The sequence below is a fragment of the Phyllostomus discolor genome, chromosome 5, assembly GCF_004126475.2.
Source record: "Phyllostomus discolor isolate MPI-MPIP mPhyDis1 chromosome 5, mPhyDis1.pri.v3, whole genome shotgun sequence".
In the NCBI taxonomy this organism is placed as follows: domain Eukaryota; kingdom Metazoa; phylum Chordata; class Mammalia; order Chiroptera; family Phyllostomidae; genus Phyllostomus; species Phyllostomus discolor.
In genome coordinates this window covers 97,860,190-97,873,248 of record NC_040907.2, presented here as the reverse complement: position 1 = coordinate 97,873,248, position 13,059 = coordinate 97,860,190, and positions in this window count along the sequence as shown.

The window sequence follows — 13,059 nt, the reverse complement described above, 5'->3', positions numbered from 1 at the left end:
CATTTAAATTACATCAAAATAATAAAATACTGAAGAGTAAATTTAACTAAGGGGGTAAAAGACCTGTACATAGAAAACTCTAATGCACTGAGGTAAGAAACTGAGGAAGACCCAAATAAATGGAGAAATATTGTGTGCTCATGAACTAAAAAAATTACTATTTTTCAAATGTTCGTGCTACCCAAAGCTACACATAGATTCAATGTAATCCTTATACAAATTTTAGTGGCATACTTCTCATAACTAAAACAAATTCTGTAAAACAAAAGCAATCTTGAAAAGAGGGATAAAGTTGAAGATAAAAAATCTTTGATATAGAAAAAACCATACTACAAAGCCATCATAATCAAAACAGCATGGTATTAGCAAAATATATTTACACAGATCAATGAAACAAAATTGAGATCCCACAAATAAACTCACAGAGATATAAAAAAGTAATCTACAATAAAGGAGGAAAGAACATACAACGGAAAAAGGACAGTCTCTTGCATAAATAGTGTTGGGAAAACTGACAGCCAAATGTAATAGAATGAAACTAGATCAGTGACTAACACTATACAGAAAGATTAACTGAAAATGGATTACAGACTTAAATGTAAATGTAAGACTTGAAACCATAAAATTCATAGAAAACATAGGCAGTAAGCTCCTTGGCATCAGTCTTAGTAATGATTTTGTTGATCTAATTCCAAAGGCAAGGGACACAAAACAAACAAATGGGACTACAACAAACGGAAAGGTTCTGCACATTAAAAGAAACCATTATCAAAATGAAAAACAGTCTATTGAATGTGACAAAATATTTGCAAACAATGTAAAATAAGGGGTTAATACCCAAAATATAAAAACTATGCATATAACTCATCTACAAAAAAATAATAAACAACCCAATTTAGAAAATGGGCAAAGTATATAAACAGTCATTTCTCCAAAGAAGATATGCAGATGGCCCAATACACATAAAAAGATGTTCAACATCAGTAATTATTAGGAAAATACAAATCAAAATCACAGGAGATTTCACCTCCCAAATGTGAAGGTGGCTATTACAAAGAAAACAAAAAATAACATGTTGGAGTGGATATAGAGAAAAGGGGACCCTCTTGCATTGTTGGTGGGAATAAAAATTAATGTAGCCACTAGGGGAAACAGTGTGGAGGTTTTTCAAAATATTAAGAATAGAATTACCATATGAACCATCTCCTCCTCTTCTGGGTATCTACTGAAAGAATGAGAAAACATTCATTCAAAAATGCATTTACACCCTTATGCTTATTGCAGCATCTTTCACAATAGCCAGGTTATGGAAATAACCTTAATGTCCACTTATAGAAGAACAGATAAAGAAGAAGTGGTGTGGTGTGTATATATGCAATTAGATACTATTTAGCAATAAAAAAACAATAAAATATTGTTATTGTTGCAACATGAGTTGACTATTAGAATATTATGCTAAGTGAAATAAATTAAACAGAAAAAGACAAATACTTTATGATTTTACTCATCTGTAGAATTTAAAAGAAGCAAAAACAACCAAAACAATAAGCTCATGGATACTGAGAACAGATTTGGAGTTACTAAAGGGGAAGCACATAGGGAGTGGGCATAATGGGTGAAGGGAGTCAACTGTATGGTGATGGATGGTAACTAGACCAGTGATGATGTTCATCTTGTAATGTATACAGGTTATAATTCTTTATAACTGAAACTTATAGAAGATTTTTAAAAGCCTATAAGAGATAAAGTCATTATATAATTATAAAGTGATCAATTCATCAAGAAAATATCATAATTGAAAATATATATGACCCAATATCTGAGAACCAAATATATTAAGCAAATATTTACAGATCTGAAGACAGTAATAGATGATATAACAAAAGTAATAGGTGACTTTAGTACCACAAAATCAAAAAGGAAACATTGGATTTGGCAGGTAATTTACAAGAAATGCACATAATAGGCATGTGCAGAACATTCCATCCAGTAGCAACAACATATATATTCTTCTCAAGTGCAGAGGGAATATTCTCCAGAATAGACCATGTTAGTTTAAAAAGCTAGTCTTAACAAATTTTAAAGGTTGAGATTATACCAAGTTTTTTTTCCTATCACAACACCATGAAACTAGAAATCAAATTATAGAAGGAAAGTTGGAAAATTCTCAAGTAGGTGAAATTAACAAAACACTCCTGAATAAGCAAAGAATAATGATAAAATCAAAAAGGAAATTAAAAAAAAATCTTGAAACAAACCAAGTGGAAACACAGCATGCTAAAATTTATGGAATGCAGTAAAAGCAGTGCTACTATTATAAAAAATAAAGATCTCAAGTAAGCAACACAATCTTGTAACTCAAGAAACTAGAAAAGCAAGGACAAACTAAGCCCAAAATTAAAAGAAGGAAAGAGATAACAGAGATCAGAGAATAAATAAAATAAAAATAGTAAAACAAAAAAGAAAAATCCACAAAGCTGAGGGCTGAATTTTTGAAAGTAGAAACAAAATTGATAAAATTATCATTAAACTTACCAAGAAAAACAGAGGACTCAAATATAGTCATGCACTGCATAACAGCATTTTAGTCAATGATGGGCAGCATAATCAACAATGGTTTTAAAAGATTATAATGGATGTAAGCAAAATTTTGTGAAGGAAAAGACTGGATACAATGATGATGTTTAATTACTGCTAGTCCTAAATGGTTTAAATAGATGTGAAGTCCCACCTAGCTGATTACCCATGTGTGCTTGTCTATAGCTAGGACACAGAATTGGCGAGGGAATGAGAGGAGTGAATTAGGAAGGGCAGGAATCTGCCCTCTGACAGCCCACACTCACTCCACTCTCACACACACACTTGTGAGCTCAGAGCCACTTTCTTTCCTTTTGTTTCTGTTTATTTCTATTCTCAATCTTTCTTATTCCCCACCTGTCTTGCTCTTTCTTTCTCACTCCCTTGCTCTCTCACTTTATTTCTCTCTCCCTCATCTCCCACCTCTCTTTTATTTTTTCTATCTCAAACATTTTCTCTCTGGGTCTATTTCAATCTCTGGTCTTCTTTTCTGTTCCCTTCCCTTCCTTCCCTCTTTACCTTCCTTTCTCTCTCTTGATAATGTCTACACTTTCTCAGATGGTATCTACTCTAAAGACCTCTCCATACCCCCAACACATAAGCATATGCACATACCATCTTTTATACCATGTTTCACTGTACATTTTCTATATTTAGATATGATGAGATTAAATACACAAATACTATTGTTATTTAATGTCACAAATATTTGGTGTTACAGTTGTCTACAATATTAAGTACAGTAACATACTGCACAGGTTTGTAGCTTAGGAGCAATACCATATAGCCTAGATGTGTATTAGGCTATACCACCTAGGTATATGTAATTACACTCCATAAGGAGAGGGCCTTCCAGAGACTAGAATTACCTTCTGGAGGGTGAAGCCCTTGTAGTACAAGCTTACCTCATTAGGTGAGTGCTCTAGGAACCCATCTGTCTCAGTGTACCAGCTGTCTCAGGAACCCATCTGTTTCAGTGTACCAGCTGGCATTGTTGTGAGAGGCTGCATTCAGCTTCAGTGAATTTTTATTTGAAGACTCAAAAAATTTTCCTGTTTCATGATGGGTGATTTATGAGCACACCTACCCACATAGCACTAAGTGTTTAGCAGTTTTTTACCAAAAAAGTCACAAAGCCTCATTCCCCACCCTCCCTATCCACCCAAACTTTCCTTGAGCAACTTTTATTTTTGTTTCCCCATATGAAAAAAGTTCTCAAAAGAAAATGTTTTGCCAGTGTGGAAGAGGTCAATCAACAATAACAAAAATGCAGAAGCACTAAAAGTCATCGAATTTGACAAGTTCAAAAACTGTTTTCAGCAGTGGGAAAAAAACATCTCCATAGGTGTACTGCATCAAATGGAGAGTATTTTGAAGGTAACTGACATCTGAAGATGTAAGAATTAAAAAAAACATTTTTTTATAAATAATTACTTTTTCTTGAAGGTCCCCCCTTGGATGACATTATCAAAATGACCAAATAATACAAGGTTTGTCCAGAAGATATCAAGCCATGCAATAAGAAAAATAGAGACATTTACTGAAGAAGATACAAAGATAAAAGAAATATTGTACCTAGGATGGTGATATTCAGTCCCCTTCAAAGTAAGCATCTTGGGACCTCACACAATTCTCCCCCTCACCATAAGCTGTTCTATTGTATTTTACTTAATTTCATCAAAAGTCTGAAATCTCTTCCCTTTCAAAGGTAATTTTAGTTTTGGGAAAAACCAGAAGTCATAGGTTACCAAATCTGGTGGGTACGGGGGTGAGTCATCAGTCCAGTCACCTGTGTGAGTTGATGTTTCACCAAAAAACACTGCACAAGACATGATGCATGAGTGGGCATATTGTTGTGATAAAGCTGCCAATCACAACTGTCCATAGTTGCAGCCTTCTGAATTATCTGAATAGTGTCCATAGAGGAATGCTCAAGCCTAACACAAAATTTAATGCAGATTCATTGAACTACTTGCTGAGTCATTTTTAATGTGGCAGCCACACAGTACACATGCTACCGCCCCCACTGACTAGTACAGTGAAGTCATCATTGTTCATGCAGATACATTCCATTCCTCTCTCCTTGGCTGCCAGGTTACACCAATGTCTCTCAAACCATTCTCATGATATTAACAATGGCTGAACATTTTCCTGACAGACCTCATATAGTGACATATTTCTCAGAATGCATCCTGTCATTAAGTGACACATGACTAAATAAAACTATAAATGAAAGAGGAGATCTGTTCTTTCACTTGGGCTATATATTTTTGTCTGGGTGTTACATTCTAAGTGGAGCCTAAGATATTCACCAGGGTGGAGCAACCCCCTTAGCTGCCTTGTGGGGCTGTATGTGAGGGAGGGATCAGAGAAGAAACAATTCCATTTGCTCCACTCTCGCCCCACTTCACTCACTTTCCCTGCTACCCACAAGCAAATTGCAGTCTTTTTGGTGCTGATTCCTGGGTGAGTGGGTTTCTATAATTTCCATGACCCCATGGGTTTGTATACTTTCCATGACCCCATGGGTTCCTCTTATGGACTCACCTGGGAGACTGGGAGTTTCTCCCGCTGCCACAATGCCCACAGGTTTTTAAAGCCAGAGGTTTTGAGGCTTTATTTCCCAGCACTCAAACCCTCGGTTGCACAATCTGTCTTGCTCCCCAGTTGTTCCTCCCAGTTTATCCATACATAAAAAAGAACTAAATGATAAGTAAATAGACAACCTATCAGATGCAAAGTTCAAAGCACTAGTAATCAGGGTGCACACAGAAATGATTGAGTAAGGATGCAAAATAGAGAAAAAAGGGAAGGCTCTACAAAGTGAAATAAAGAAAAATACACAGGGAATCAACAGTGAAGGGAAGGAAACTGGGACTTAAATTAACCATTTGGACCAGAAGGGAGAAATAAACATTCAACCAGAATAGAATGAAGAAACAAGCATTCAAAAAAATGAGGAGAGTCTTAGGAACATCTGGGACTACTTTAAACATTCCAACACCTGAATTATAGGGGTTTCAAAAGGAGAAAAGAAAGAGAAAGAAATTGAAAACTTATTTGAAAACATAATGAAGGAGAAATTCACTAATCTGGAAAAGGAAATAGACTTCCAGGAAGTCCAAGAAGCTCAGAGAGTCCCAAAGAAATTGGATCCAGGAAGAAACACACTAATATACATCATAATTAAATTACCCAAGATTAAAGATAAGGAGAGAATCTTAAAAGCAGCAAGAGATAAGGAGACAGTTACCTACAAAGGAGTTCCCATAAGACTATCAGCTGATTTCTCAAAAAAAAAAAAAAAAAAAAACCTGGCAGGCAGGAAGGGGCTAGAAAGAAACAAAGTCATGAGAGGCAAAGACCTACATCCAAGATTACTGTATCTAGAAAAGCTGTCATTCAGAATGGAAGGGAAGATAAAGTGCTCCCCAGATAAGATAAAATTAAAGGAGTTCATCTTACCACCAAACCCTTATTATATGAAATGTTAAAGGGACTTATCTAAGAAAAAGAAGATCAAAACTATGAACATAAAGATGACAACAAACTCACAACTCTCAACAACTGTACCTAAATAACAAAAACAAACTAAGCAAACAACTAGAATAGGAACAGAATCACAGTAATGGAGATCATGTGGAGGGTTATCAGTGGGGAGGGGGAAAATGGGGGAAAAGGTACAGGGAGTAAGAAGCACAAATGGTAGGTACAAAGTACACAAGAGGAGATTAAGAATACTATAGGAAGTGGAGAAGCCAAAGAACTTATATGTATATCCCATGAGCATGAATTAAGGCAGGGGGATGTTGGAGGAAGGGGTGGTGTAGGATGGAGGAGGATAAAGGGGAAGAAAAAATGGGACAATTGTAATAGCAAAATCAATAAAATATAATTTAAAAAAAGAAAGAGGAGACATTAAAATTACTCCACAGAAATACAAAAGGTTCATAAAAGACTATTATAAATAATTATATACCAAAAAATTGGACATGCTGAAAGAAATGGTTGAAGTCCTGGAAACATACAATTGACAAGTTCAATCAGGGATAAATAGAAATTCTGAACAGCCCAATAACATGTAAAGAGATTGAATCAGTAATAAAAAAATAAAAAGTAAAAGAACAGAAATAAACTCAGAACTAGATAGCTTTCTGGATAAATTCTACTAGACATTTAAAAAAGAATTAATGCTAATTCTTCTCAATTTCATCCAGAAAGTCTAAAAAGAGGGAACACTGTTTGGTACTTTGGTATCAGAAACTTATCCTGATACCAAAGGCAGAAAAGAACACACACATGCACACACAGAAAAAAAGAAACACCAGCAGACAATATTATTGATGAATATAGATGAACAAAATACCAGAAAACAGAATTCAATAGCAATTAAAAGAATAATATACCATGATCAAGTGGAATTTATTCCTGGGATGCAAGTGTGTCTCCACATATGCCAAACAAAAAATGTCATACTCTGCTGAGACCCAACCCAGCCCTGCTGTCTGACACAGTCACAGTGGGAGCCGTAGGTCCGCACAGCAGACATGGTGGGGGAAAGTGCCTGGCACTCCTCTGCTTAATCATTGTATTACTACCTGTGCTTAGGGTCTATGTGATTTACCGTGGGGCTGGGACAAATGGCAATTCCACAGAAAAAATACAGTTCTTTGGAAGTAAGCAAAAAAAAATGATAGCTCTTTGGAGATTGGCTCCCCACCAGAATATCCTCCTAAGTGGGTTAGAGAGTTCAAAGAATGGAAATGGAAAAGATTCCTAGGATTACTCCCTGCAAAAGCCCCTACACCCGCCTTTATTGCACAATTCCTTAAAACCAGGGCTCTGAGAGGTAGACATAGATTCAGAAAACACATTTGGTTAGCATAGTACCAGTATCCACGGTCTGTTTCCCCTCTAACTCTTAGGCCCACTGATCCCCCTTTACCCTATACCAGAATCTATCATAAAGAGACATGATGGGTAAATATAAATAGATATTGGAAAGATTATTATACACTCCCCTTCTATGAAATGCTTAAGCGATCAGGACCCCCATGGTGTTTATTGCCTAAAAAGTCAGACATCAAAGATAGAAACAAATAATAAAAATACATCAACAGCAAGGTAGATGGCAGGCAGCCGAATGGACTGAGCAAAACAAAGATTATTAGTTGCACAAGATGACAGGGTACTGGCACTGATGTGAGAAGTGAGAGACAGATACTAACCACATTGACCACGAAAGCCTTCTGCATGGCCTTTGCCAGTGAGCTAAAACAGTCCTGTGCCCAGCTACATGCCCTGCTTGCAACTTTAGAATATATAGATTAAACTTAAGTTAAGCTTTAAGAAATTAAGGTGTTATATAATGTGGTAAAATGTGTTACTGATTAATTGCAAAGATTAGGAGCTAAAAGCTTGCACAATAATATGCAATAGAGAGCTGCTTCCTATTTTCTGCAGGATAAGGATAAAGCAAATATGCCTTAAAAACCTCGTTTTTTTGTTGCTTTCACATGTGCCACATGTACACACCCAACTGTATAAAAATAAAAAACTCAAGAGCCCAAGCTGAGATGCCTGGCTGTTGAGCTTGAAGCTGCACCTCTTGTTCCATTCCTTCACCGACGCCATCCATCCATTGGGAATCCCTGGACCTGCTGGAGCTGGACTCTGGCAACACTCCACATAAGTAGAATGACAGACAATAATCACATTATAATCTCAATAGATGCAGAAAAAGCATTTAACAAAATCCAACATCTTTTATGAGAAAAGCTCTTAACAAATTGCATCAACATTATACGTCAACATAATAAAGCCTTCTAAGACAAACCCACAGCTAACATTATATTCAGTTGTGAAAGGTTGAAAGCTCTCCGTCTAGAAAAAACAAGTGTTCCTCCTCTCACTACTCCTACTGAACATTATCCTACAAGTCCTAGCTAGAAATTAAACAGAAATAAAAAAGAAAAAAGAATAGGCATTCAAATTGGAAAGAAAATTGTCTTTGCTGATGACATAATGCTTTACATAGAAAATTCTAAAGACCACACCAAAAAATGTTAGAACTAATCAACAGATGCAGTAGTTTCGGGATACAAAATTAAAATACAACATTACTGGAATTTTTCTGTACTAACATTGAGCTATCTGGAAAAAGGAAAACAATTTCATTTACAAAAGCATTAAAAACAATAAAATACTGAATAATTTTAACCAAGGAAGTGAAAGATCTGAACACTGAAAACTATAAGACATTGATGATAGAAATTGAAAAATACACAAATAAATGAAAGATGTCTCAAGTTCATGGAACTGAAGGATTAATATTGCTAAAATTTATATACCACTAAAAGTGATCTGTAGATTAAGTGTGATTGTATGAAAATTCTAAAGGAATTTTTCACAGAATAGAAATAGAAAAAATAATCTGTGCTCTCTCTCCAGAGGCTGGTGGACATTATCCTTTCACTCTTACTCTGCCTTGCATAAGCTCACCAGTATCTCCCAGAAAGGAGCTTGTACCCTCATCTAGCATCTTAATTTTTGTGGCTGCCACCTAAGGAACACCTCTATGTTTCTCGGTGCCCAGTAGGGCTTATACTCATAGGACTGAGACCAATGGAGAATGAGTTTTTATTCAGCTACCACTATCATAGTGAGGTGTCCAGTCTTTCTGTAGCAGAAGCCTATTAGCTTATAATCTTGGCTGCAGTCTGAGAGACAGGGTCCTAATTAAACACACATTTAAGGGCTGACTGCCATCCTCTCTAGAAACCTTGGAAGTGAATGCTATCAACATGCTGTCCTTCTGCCAGGCTCCAGGGTGCCAGTATTGCATAGAGGGGAGCTTGTACATGTGTCTGGTACCCCAGTTTTTATGTGTTGTCTTAGCTTTCGTGGCTAAGGTCCATGGAATACCCCTTGATTACCTGCGGGTCTTATTTCCTGGGATCCATGGGACTGTAACAATTAGATACAGTTTCCTGCCAGCTACTATCCTCAGGGCAAAGCACAGATGGTCATCTGAAACACACCTGTTTTATTATGATCTCAGCCCAGTGATGACCTCTGTTGTGACTGGTACTTCTAGTTCTTATTATGGTTGCAAGACACCCTCAGCAATTACTGTCAGGAAACTTTGAGAGAGACAAGGTTATTATTTACAAGTTCTAGAAATTATAGCATACCTGGGGCCACACAGTGAGATCACAGGTAGAGACAGGGAGCATAAGCCTAAAATTCTGCTTTTATTGGAGTTCACAGTGGGGGACTATGCTTTCATGGGCATAATCTTTATTGATGAATTTAAAACATAGGACCAAGAAGTTAAAGCATGGTAAAAAAAAAAAAATACGCATGTGTGTGTGTATCTCCAAATGATCAGTTATCAAAAACAACCAAAAAAAAACCTCTAAAAATAAATCAGCTGCAAGAGTGAGGTGGGGCTTGGCCTGGCTTATTATCAGGTCTTGAGACTGGTAATGCATTTACTTGACAGAGCCCTCTTTGAAGTGGATGCCACTTGGAAGCAAAGCTTGCCAGGTACTTGCATTATAAAAAAGAAAGAAAAACTCTCAAGGTTTACCTACCTCGCCCCCCCCCCCCGCCCCGCCACTGATATCCTGTGATTGAGGCCTATTTTTTTGTCCTCATTGAAATTCTGACCTGAAGGAAATGCTTCTGATTTGGCACATATTATGGAGCCTTCTCGGATGTCAAGGAATAAAGACCAATGGATGTCATCTTTGCATGTTCTTCTGCTTTGCTCCAGGTAATCAGCATCTCCTTTAAGGGAGCTTGTACAATGTTTAGCGCCCAGCTTTTGCAGCTGCTGCCAAACCTAAGAGCACCTAAATATATAAAGCAAATATTAATAAACACAATGGGAGAAATAAATAGCAATTCAATAATAGTAGGGGACTTTAACGCCCCACATTCACAATTGAATTGATCTTTAGATAGACAAATTGGAAGGATATTGGCCTTAAATGACACATTAGACCAAATGGATTTAACAGATATATATACAGAATAGTCTGTTCACGAGGAGAAGAATACATGGTCTCAAGAACACATGGATAGGCCCATGGGTCCTAACATGGACCTATCTCCAGGAAAGGTCATATGCTAGGCCACAAAAGAAGTCTTAATAAATTTAAGAAGATTAAAATTATATCAGCTACCTTTATCAACCACAGTTACAAGAAACTACAAATCAACTCACAAATACATGGAGACTTAACAATACGCTGCTAACCAGCCAGTGGGTCAAAAAAAATCAAAAGAAAATAAAAAACACCTTGAGACAAATGAAAATGCATGTATAACATACCATAATTTATGAAATGCAGCAAAAGCAGTTTTAAGAGGGAAGTGCATAGAAATAAATATTGATAGGGGACTCAAGAATTAGAAAATTTTAGTTTAAGGTAAAAAGTTAATAAGCCTCATAAGCAATGCATATGTTAAAGCTATTGTTTCAGAAACTGCAGATAAGGCCCACCACTACCAGGACAGCCAACCTCCTGGGGCACCACTAAAGGCTACTGCCTGAGGAAACAAGTGGAGGCATTCTGGGCATTGTGTTGCAGGGAAAGACAGAGGACCACCCACTGGCCCCTGGAACAGCTAACTGCCTAGGGCAAGAATGCTGCAGTTTTCTTGTATCTAATTTTCCCTGAATTTCAAAACCCCTCACTGTACCTTGCATATTCCCTATTATAAAAAGGCTGGCTTGAAAGAAAATGTAAGTCAGTTAGAGTATGAACCCACCTCTTCTCATACCACTGGCCATCTGAATAAAGTGCCCATAAAGATTCAATCCTTGTCTGCTTCTTGGGTTTGGAATGTGACAGGCAGTGTGAATGCTGATCTTTTCTGGTTTCAATATCTACCTCAAGAAACAAGAAACAAATCCCAAATAAACACCCTAATTTTATGCCTCAAGGAACTAGAAAAAGAACAAAAAGTGTCAAAGATAGTAGACAAAAGGAAATAATAAAGATTAAAATAAATAAATGAAACAGAGACTAAAAGAAAAATGATCAATGAGAGTAATAGCTTTTTTTTATAAAAGCTAAACAAATTTTACAAACCTTTAGATAGCCTCACAGGAAGAAAAAAAAAAGGACTCAAAATCAGAAATGGAGGAGGAGATGTTACAACTCATACTGTTACAGGGTGCAGCCAAGAGGTGGGCCCCAAATAGGCATTTGAAATGGGGTCCAGAACTTAAGGTGTCCAGGAGATTTTGGGATGTCTCCATCCTCCCCCGCCCAGGGTGTGGGTTGGGGGAAGGGACAAATGGAGCAGGGCCATTGAGAGCTGTTTAGCATAGCAACAGCCTTGCAGCTAAACTCTGGTATGGTCGTTTGGCATATCTATAACCTTTGACTGGTCACATAGATATGTTAAGTAGCTGTGATCAGCTCTAAGCCAAGGGAATGGAAGTAACTTCCCCACCCAGATGTAACTGGGGGGGGGCGGGTCCCCTGAGTTACAGCACCTGCGTGGGAGCTCAGAGAGGACTGGCTCCAGGACATGGGGCCACGCCTGCCCAGACTCATGATGGAAGCCCAGTAAAGCTGGAAGGATACGTTCCAGCATGTGAAGCCGAGTGTGGGAGGAGTCGGAAATGGGGCTGCAGAGGAAGATTGGCCTCGGGGATTTAAAACCCAGATTTGGCAGCCATTGAGGGGGAAAACCATGTGGACTTGACGGAGTGGAGACTCCTGCAGCCCTGAGAGGGAGGAGAACCATGTTGCTTTAGGAGGGAACCATGGAGCTTTAGGAGGAGAGCCATGCACAGCCCTGAGAGGAGAACCATGCTGCTTTAAGAAGGAGAACCATGCGCAGCCCTGAGAAGAGAACCACGCGTCTTTAGCAGAGTGGAGACTCCCGCATCCCAGAAAGAGGGAACCACGCGGCAGCCCTGGAGAAGAGAATCATGCAGCCTGGCAGAGTGGGGACCCCCACAGCTTTAGAAGGGGGAACCACCACCTGGTTTTAGCAGAGATCCCGGCGACTCAGCTGAGGGTGCCGGGAACCCAGGGAGGTCTCCCAGTCGAGATGGAGTTCTAACTGGGAAGAACCAGAGGACTACCTGAGCCATGAACTTCTATTTCCTTTCCTGAGATATGGTACTCTGGACTGGGCAAAGGGGGAAGGAAGGAAGGACTGTGTCTGTTTGTGAGTGTTTTCAGGGACTTTGGGATTTTGGTAAAGACATTAGGTCACTACTTTAAGTTTGTATAGCATTAAATAAACATTTCCTTTCCTTTTCACAAATCTCTGGCATTGAGAGATGTCTTTCCTCTGGCGGCGGACATAACGGACCAGGGGCCTTCTTTCAATAATAGTATATCGTCCCAGGCCCCCCCTTGTTGTGTTCTGTAACAATACCAGAAAATTACAAAAGATCATAAGAAAATGATATGACCAATTGTATGCCAAAAAATTGGACAATCGAGGAAAAAC